Here is a 9,665-nt window from a genome sequence, read left to right as displayed (position 1 = left end):
GAGTGAGGGAGGGAACAGGGAGCCTGGTCAGTGTCCGTCCTCTACAGCTATTCTGCTCAGGTATTAGCTTTAGTATGTTATGACTACTCAGAGTGCCAGGTTAAAAATCACACAACATAGTAGCCGAGAGGGTGTACAAATAGGTTCCAGCTTTTGCTGCTTGTTGTGTAAATATGCTGGGCATGTGAAACAAATAGAGAATGCTGGAGAAACCAGCAGGTGTGGCTGACCTCAGATTTTCAGAGCAACACTGTTTTGAAGATCCCTGAATGTTGATTGTGTCTTTGTACACAGGATCTGAATACAATCTACAGTCTGCAGTCACACTCTTCTGTCAACCGAATTTCATTCCTGTTAATACGAACTGAACTAATAGTTGTGAAACCTGGTGACATTAATATTCAGGCAATCTATTTTACTCTCCCTTTTCTATATTTTGCAGGTGCTTTCCTTATTCCCTACATTCTGATGCTGGCAGTCGCTGGGATGCCAATGTTTTTCTTGGAAACTCCCTTTCGGCAGTTTGCCAGCCTCGGACCGGTTGCAGAATGGATTGCCGTGCCCATGTTACAGGGTCAGTATTCGCTGAACAATCTTGATTTGGCAACAGTTTAAATGAGCAATTGTGTTTTATACCCATGAATATATTCACTATATTTCCTTCACCAGCTGTTGGTGTCAGGTCGCCTTGCAGAGATGTTGTTCACAATCAAAACAGAGAGTGGAATATCCCCTGTCAATGTTTCACATTCACTTTCTGAAATGGTGGTAGAGGCAGGAACTGTTACAACATTTAAAAACTATCTAGATGATCACTTGAAACACTGAAAGATAGAAGGCTAAGTGTTGGGAAATGGGATTAGAGTAGATCAGTTCTTGATAACTGGTACAAATACAATAGGTTGAAGAGCATCTTCCTATGCTGTAACACTGTATGACTTTATGTCTTCAATTGAGGTAGACCAAGTGGAACTGCTAGAGAGATCAGATTGTTGACTCCTGAATTTGACAGAACCTATTTATAAACATGATATTGTGGGTGATTCTGCTGGGATCTGCAATAACCTCTGAAACTTGAGTGAGTGAATTAGTGAAGACCTTTTCCAGTATAATTATCTTGAGATTTTAATGGATCAGAGGAGCGTCCTTGTTATCCAAACTGGTGGAACACCTTTGTTTGCTACTCTACGTTCATAATGTAACAATATTTGTGTACTATTTTCAAACAGATAGCCTTGGAATGAGATTTAAGTACAAGAGTTTCCTGCAACAATCCCATGTCTCTTGATATATAGACATCAATCTTGGTCATGTTGAATTATTGAGTTTACATTGTCATTTGAGGAAAAGATTTCTTAATACTCACCGCCCCTATTTTCGATTGATTGATGAAATTCCAGCACATCACAGTCCAAAACGACCCACTCTAATATTGGAAACCTTCCTCCTGCATCAACCATGTCAGTCCCTGCAAGAATTTTGTGTGATGGCATTAGATCATATCTCATCTGTCTAAAGTACATCTGCAAATTTGGAAATATGATGTTTAACCCTGACTGAAGAAAAATCATGATGAACTCAAAATGTTAACTCTGTTTCTTTCAGCATGGATACTGTCAGGTATGTAGAAGTTCTAGAGCATTCTGTCCATTTGTTTCAGATTCCCAGCATCTGCAGTACTTTGTTTTTCTTCAAATCATTCCTCCAGATTATGAATAGCTGGGGCCTAAACACTGACCCCTGTGGAACCACACTAGTTGAAGCTCACCAAACTAAAATTGAATCAGTTGTTCTGATATTCTTTTATGTCCATTAATCAGTTTGCAATCCATGCTAATTTATCTCCCCCCCGTATCCCCAACTCCTATGTGCTCAAATTTTTTCACTACCCTGCAGTGTGGAACCTGTCTGAAAACATTCTAAATATCTGAACCAACAATATCTATCAATTCTTACTTAATATATTATTTAAATCTTTAAACTCCCACGAGTTTGTCTAAAATGATTTTCTTTTCCTAAATCCATGTAGACTCATCGAATCCAATCATTATTTTCGAAGAGGGCCGGAATTATATCTGCTTCTAATGGATTCACATTTGCTTTTGCTACTCTTTTCCTTTTTACACGTATATAAGAACTTTTGCAGTCTGCTTTTACATTTCTCACATGTTTAGTTTCATAATATATTTTCTCAATGTTTTGCTTGGTTCTCCTTTATTAAAATGCTCTTAATCCTTTATTTAATTTGTTTTTGAAACTTAATAGGTATCCTCCTTGGATCCAATATGATCTTAGATTTGTTTTGTTATCCATGGTTGGAACATTTTCCTTCGGGTGTTTCTGTGCTTTAAGAGAAGTATTTTTATTGCTAATTACGGAGAGTGAAGTTAGCTAGTACGCCTCCGCCCTCATCCAGAAGCAAATTCAGCACTGAACTCATAGACCAAAGTGAGCCTTAAAGCACCATAGGGGTGGGCAAAATGAAACACAGTGAAGAATATTCCACCCAGTGACGATACCAGACAATCTGATTGTTATAAGAATGGAATCACATTCCAGTCTGCACCAACTGTTTGATGGTGTGCGCAGTGTAATATTGTGGTCAACAGAGTCTTTAACAAATCATTTGACTATTAATTACTTGTGTATGGTGAGAGAGCTACTGACTTTAGCACCCGCCAATGCTTCATGCTTTGGGAATGAGCTCAGGAGTGTACAGGAATGTTATAAAGAACCTACAGTTCTTCATAATATTTATCTCCACCAAAACCATATGCTGCAGTGACCTGTGATATCCCATCATCTTTATTTGTCTTTCAGTGTTGACCATTGATTGTCTATTGTCATACCTTTTCATTTTGGGTTGTAATCCACCCATAGCCAATTTTTCTCTTCGCAGTTTCATAAATCCCTTTGTTTATCTTTAATATCATCATTTCTGATTGAACGACATCACTTTCAAACTCAACATAAGCTGCTACCATATACTCTGTTATAAATAAACTGGTTTATTGCACACAAAAAGGGAAAAGAAACAGTAACTATAGTCCGTTATACAGGAACTAATTGAAATGGTCTTATTCCAACTGTTAAAAAAAAAGTCAACCTTTTTATGAGTCAGTCATAATTAAACTCTCCATTCCAGATTTGTATTGAATTCAAACTTTACCATCTGCCATGGCAGGAATTGAACACTGGTTCCCAGCACTTTATCTTGATCTCTGGATTAACAGTGCAGCAATAATATCACTAGGCTGATGCCTCCCCCTATAAATTATCTGTAAGGTGCTTAGAGATGTCTTAAGTTTACGCAAAAGGCTATATAAATCGAGACCTATCTTATCTTTATTCACAGTGAAAGGTAATGTCCTCAGTGTTCTAGCCTTGCTGTTAAGATGAGCTGCCTCATTGAGTAGATGATTCCTTGCTGTTTTCATAGAATTCACAGCAGCCCCTCTGCCCTAGGTATGACATTGGGACAGACCAATGCAATCTCAGACTATTGGTGTTATTATGAAATTATTTCTCAGATCAACATCCATTTCAGTCCCTTCATGTGGATCCCCTCCCCCTTCTAAAATATGTAACTGGTACCAGCATACCTGGAACCTTAAACATCTCAGCCAATATTGTTCAGGATTTTTGTTGCAAATGCAATGAAAATGTGACGTTTGAAGTTGAAAGGACTCAAGAATTTTACATTTCAATAATTAGAAGCATATCTATCCAAATTAAGGTGCTTGGAATTAAAGTACAGCTTATACTCATCCATCATGTAATTCCAAAGAATTATGGACACACAAACAGCAACAGAAATTGCAATGCCACCTGAATGAGATAAGATTGATTTGTCTACCAGTTAAATCTATGTGAAGGAACATTGTACCCTTGTTCAGGAAGGGCTGCAAAGAAAAGCCTGGGAACTGTAGGCTATAAGCCTAACATATGTGGTGGGTAAATTGCTTGAGAAGATTTTGAGATAAGGTGTATATGCATTTGGAAAGACAGTGTTTGTTTAGGAGTAGTTAGCATGGCTTTGTGAGTGGGTGATCATGCCTCGCAAATTTGTTAGTGTCCGTTGATGAAGTAACCAGGAAAGGTTGACGAGGGCAGGAAAATAGACGTAGTCAATATGGATTTCAGTAAGGTGTTTGATAAGATCCCATATGGTCGACTTCTCTGGAAGTTTAGATCGCATGTAATCCAGTGGGAGCTGGCAAATTGGATGCACGTATGGCTTGATGGTAAGAGGCAGAGGGTAATTGCGGAAGGATGCGGAAAAGAGGTCTGTAATTAATGGAGTGCTTCAGAAGTAGGTGCTAGGCCCATTACTGTTTGTTATCTATATCAGTGATTTGGATGAAAATGTACAAAGCATGATTAATAACTTTGCTGATGACACTAAAATAGGTGGTGTAATGGACAGTGAGGAAGGTTATCATAAATTGCAGCAGGACCTTGATCAGCTGGGGAAGTGGGTCGAGCAATGGCAAGTGGAGTTTAATATAGATAAGTGTGAGGTCTTGCATTTTGGAAAGTCAAATCAAGGTAGGAGTTTCATGGTGAATGGTAACGCCGTGAAGAGTGTAGTGGAACAGAGGGATCTTGGAGTTCAGGGGTTCACAGTTCACTGAAAGTGGAGTCACAGGTAGACAGGGCAGTGAAAAAGGCTTTTGGCACACTGGCCTTCATCAGTCAGGGCACTGAATATAGAAATTGGGAAGTTGTGTTGCAGATATACAGGACATTGTTAAAGCAGCGCTTGGAGTATTGCGTTTGGTTTTGGTCACCATGTTATAGGAAATATGTTATTAAACTGGAAAGAGTGCAGTAGAAATTTACAAGGATGTTGCTTGGACTCAATGGTCTGAGTTATAGACAGAGTTTGGACAAGCTAGGACTTTTATCTTTTGAGTGTAGGAGACTGAGGGAGGACCTTATCGAGGTGTATCAGATCATGAGACACATAGATAGGATGAATGCACTCAGTCTTTCCCTTGGGTTGGGGAATTGAGGACCAGAGAGCATGAGTTTCAGGTTATAGGGGAAACAATAAAAGAGAAGATGAAGGGCAACTTTTTTATATGGAGGGTCGTATGTATATGGAAGGAGCTGCCACTGGAAGTGGGTACATTAACAAGATTTAAAAGGCATTTAAACAAATAGATGGATAGGAAAGAATTAGAAGGATGTGGGCCAAGTGCAGCGAAATGGGATCAGCATAAATGGGCACTTGCAATTTTTGAGAAGATTTGTTGTTCAGGTTGTAAGTTTGCTCGCTGAGCTGGTAGATTTGTTCTCAGATGTTTTGTCACCATGCTGGGTAACATCATCAGTGGTGTTCTGTCCCACTTTCTATTTGTGTGTCTTGGTCTTTTGTGGTGGGTGATATCCCTTCTAGTTTTTTTCTGTGAGGTTGGTAAGTGGGATCCAAATTGATGTATTTGCTGGTGGAGTTTTGGTTTGAATGCCAGACGTCTTGGAATTCCCAAGCATATCTTTGTTTCGCCTGTCCTAGGATGGATGTATTGTCCCAGTTGAACTGGCGTGCCTTTTCATCTGTATGTAAGGATGTGGTATGGACTAGGCCAGACCACTCAAGACATTCTTAAGCAGGCAGCAGACCATAACTTTGGAATTTGTTTCGGGAAGTGTACAGTGAAAATTACCCGGAGTAAGATGGCTCAGTTGACCACCAGGTTTTAAAACACAAAAATTTATTCACAAAATTACACAATGAAACACAAAGAACAAAATAAAGGACCCCTACAGAACTCAGTCTATCCAAAGTCGACCTAATTATGCTGTTCTGAATATACACAACAGTCCCAGTAAGCAAACCCCCTTAACCAACAGTAAAAATGGAACAAATGCTCACAGGTTGAAGTTCAAAGGGCAGAAGGAGAGAGAGAGAAAGAGCCTGTTTCCATTCAGCTGAAATCCTAACTAGCTCTGGGCTGAAATGCTCAGACAGGGAGGAAGTTGTCGAGTGCGGGAGGTGTGGTTTACTCAGGAAGTTGAATCTCTTTGTCAAGTGGAAGAAGAAGCCTTATGTTAGGATGCGATGTGGTGGCTCAGTTAGGGTGCTTGAGAGTTACAAGTTAGCCAGGAAAGGCCAAAACAGAGAGCTAAGAGGAGCCAGGAGGGGACATGAGATGTCATTGGTGGATATGATCAAGGAGAACCCTAAGATTTTCTAGCTATATCAGGAATAAAAGAATGACGAGAGTAAGAGGGGGGCCAATCAAGCAGATAGGGGTTCACTTTCTACCCTACCAAGCTCCGGATAAAACGCATCATCCTCTGCCATTTCCTTACCTACAAATGGACCCCGCCACCAGAGATCTATTTCCCTGCCCACCCCTATCTGCATTCTGTGAGATCATTCCCTTCACGACTACCTTGTTAGGCCCATACCCCCACCAAGCCACCTCCACTCCCGGCATCTTCCTTTTCCACCACAAGAGGTGTAAAACCTGCACCCACACCTCCCCCCTTCACCTTCATCCAAGGCCCCAAAGGATCCTTCCACATCAGGGAGAGAATTTCCTGCACCTCCACACATGTCATCTCCTGTGTCCATTGCTCCCGATGTGGTCTCCTCCACACTGGGGAGACAGGAGTCCAGCTTGCAGAATGTTTCATTGAACATCTTTGGAACACATGCACTAAACATCCCCACTGCCCTGTGGCCGAACGTTTCAACTCTCCCTCCCACTCCACCAAGGACATGCAAGTCCTGGGCCTCCTCCACCCCCAGGTTCTAGCCACCAGACACCTGGAGGACATCTTCCACCTTGGGACCCTCTAACCACAAGTGATCAACATCGATTTCACCTGTTTCCTCATCTACCCTCTCCCCACCTTATCTCAGATCCAGCTCTCAAATTCAGCACTACCTTCTTGAACTGTCCTATCTGACCATCTTCCTTCCCACCTATCCCCTCCACCCTCTGCTTCGACCTATTACCAGCCCCACCTTCATCTACATATCGTATTCCAAGTTACCTTCACCTTCCCATTTATCTCTCAGCCCCTTGGGCCTCCCACATTCCTGATGAAGAGCTTATGCTCGGATCATCAACTCTCCTGCTCCTTGGATGCTGCCTGGCTGGTTGTGCTTTTCCAGCACCACTTTCTGACACTACACACCTTCACACCTTGTAAGGACTCCATCCCATTCTTTCAGTTTCTCTGTCTCTGGTTCTGATGATGCCACATTGATGCAGAGCACTTCAGAAAGGTCCACACTTTGCCTCAACCGAGGATTCCCAGCCACTTGAGTTAACAAGACAGTCGTGTTTGACCCATTTCCTAACTTCACTCAATTTGTTCTATTGTATTCACTGGTCACAATGTGGTCTCTACACTGGGGGAGGTAAGTCGCAAAGTGGGTCACCACTTTGTGCAACATTTACATTCTGTAAAATGACCCTGTGCTTCCAGTTGACTGCCAATTCAACACACTAACATGTTCCCTTGCCAAGATCTCTGTCTCAGGCTTGTACATGCCATAGGTGTGACAATGGCATAGTATGGAGCTGAACAACAACAGGTCAGTCTTCTTGCCTGTTTAGTGCTTCGCTCCATGACATGCTGTTTGTCTCTTCCTTGGTGCTAACATGGGCGGCACGGTGGCACAGTGGTTAGCACTGCTGCCTCACAGCGCCAGAGACCCGGGTTCAATTCCCGCCTCAGGCGACTGCCTGTGTGGAGTTTGCACATTCTCCCCGTGTCTGTGTGGGTTTCCTCCGGGTGCTCCGGTTTCCTCCCACACTCCAAAGATGTGCAGGTCAGGTGAATTGGCCATGCTAAATCGCCCGTAGTGTTAGGTAAGGGGTAGATGTAGGGGTATGGGTGGGTTGCGCTTCGGCGGGGCGGTGTGGACTTGTTGGGCCGAAGGGCCTGTTTCCACACTGTAAGTAATCTAATCTAATCTAATCTAATGTAACGCCAGCCAAAGAGGCTGATAGTAACTGGGTGCTAACGACACTGAATGACAAGGAAATGTGACATTATGTGAAATCTCAACATCACAACTCTTACTGATTTCAGTGTTGAACTAAAAGGGAGTGTGAAGCAGAGGCTGGCCTTCAAGTAAGTACAAAATGAGTGAGTGTTGATAAAGCGAAAAATAAAATGTAGATGCATGAGATGATTGTATGTTCCTGTGCAAAAGGTGAGCTGGAAGAACTTCACCACCGGACACACCACTGAGCTTCACGGTAAAGTGTTGTCAAACTGAGGTGCTGTGTGCATTGGTCTGAGAACATGCGTGGTCATATTGTAAGGTTGGCATTTGCCAATGCTGAAATGCATGGACAAAGAGCTTGGTGGTCATGGTGCAAGCAAGGATAGCATTGTGAAGAAGTAGATAGACAATGGGTGGACAAGTATTTTGTAAGCTGCCTGGAACTGGTTCTGATTTATATATCGAGGGAATTTACATGGTCCAGTTTTGCGGCAAAGGGGAAGAGAATTATAAGTGGTATATGAATATGATGAATTGAGGCTTTAATGAACATAGAACGTAACAGCACAACACAATACAGGCTCTTCGGCATTCAATGTTGTGCCGGTCTTTTATCCTACTCTAAGATCAGACTAACCTACATATCCTTCATTGTACTAACTTTCATGTGTTTATCCAAGAGTCGTTTAAATGTCCCTAATGTATCTGACTCTACTACCACTACTGGCGGTGCATTCCACATATCAATCTCTGTGTAAACAACCTATCTCTGACATCTCAGTTAAACCTTCCTCCTATTATCTTAAAATTATGCCCCCTCATGATAGACATTTCTGGCTATCCATTCCATCTATGCCTCTCAACACCTTGTACACCTCCATCAAGTCATCTCAGCCTTCTTCACTCCAATGAGAAAACCCTAGCTCCCTCAACAGTTCTTCAAATGAGATGCCCCTCCAGTTCAAGCGGCATCCTGGTAAATCTCCTCTGCACCGTTGAGATCCTCCACATCTTTTCTAAAATGAGGCACCAGAATTGAACACAATATTCCAGGACGGGTCTAACCACAATTCTATACAGCTGCAGCGTAACCTCATGGCTCTTAAACTCAGTGTCCCTGTTAATGAAAGCCAATGCACCATATGCCTTATTAACAACTCTAACAACTTGAGTGGCAACTTTGAGGGATCTATGGACATGGACCCTACAATTACTCTGTTCCTCCACATTGCCAAGGATCCTGCCTTCATCCCTGTATTCTGCATTGAAATTTGATCTTCCAAAGTGCATGACTTCACACTTCTCCATCTGCCACTTCTCAGCCCAGTTCTGCACCCTGTTGATGTCTTGTTGCAACCTACAACAGCCCTCCACACTATCCACAACTCCAACAACCTTCATGTCATTGGCAAACTTACTAACTCACTAATCCAAGTCATTTATAAATACTGCAAAGAGAAGAGGTCCCAGAACTGATCCTTGTGGAACACCGCTGGTCACTGAGCTCTAGGCTGAATACTTTCCATCTACCACTGCCCTCTGACCTCTCTGGGCCAGCCAATTCTGTATCCAGACAGACAAATTTCTTTGTATCCCATGTGTCCTTACTTTCTGAATGAGCCTACCATGGGGAGTCTTATCAAACACCTTGCTAAAATTCATGTACACCACATCCACTGCTCTACCTTCATCA

General features: G+C 42.2%; 1 protein-coding gene across 1 annotated transcript in view; it reads left to right on the top strand.

Moving 5' to 3' along the window:
- The first annotated feature begins 499 nt into the window (after positions 1 to 499).
- The window catches only part of LOC140495746 (sodium- and chloride-dependent neutral and basic amino acid transporter B(0+)-like), a 68,897-nt gene continuing 59,731 nt past the window's right edge, over positions 500 to 9,665 (top strand). The window contains exon 1 of the mRNA XM_072594802.1: positions 500 to 574. The gene's annotated coding sequence lies outside the window, so the exon portion shown is untranslated. The remainder of the gene's footprint in view (positions 575 to 9,665) is intronic.

Source organism: Chiloscyllium punctatum, chromosome 25, assembly GCF_047496795.1.
Source record: "Chiloscyllium punctatum isolate Juve2018m chromosome 25, sChiPun1.3, whole genome shotgun sequence".
Lineage (NCBI taxonomy): Eukaryota > Metazoa > Chordata > Chondrichthyes > Orectolobiformes > Hemiscylliidae > Chiloscyllium > Chiloscyllium punctatum.
This window is presented reverse-complemented; position numbering and strand designations above follow the sequence as displayed.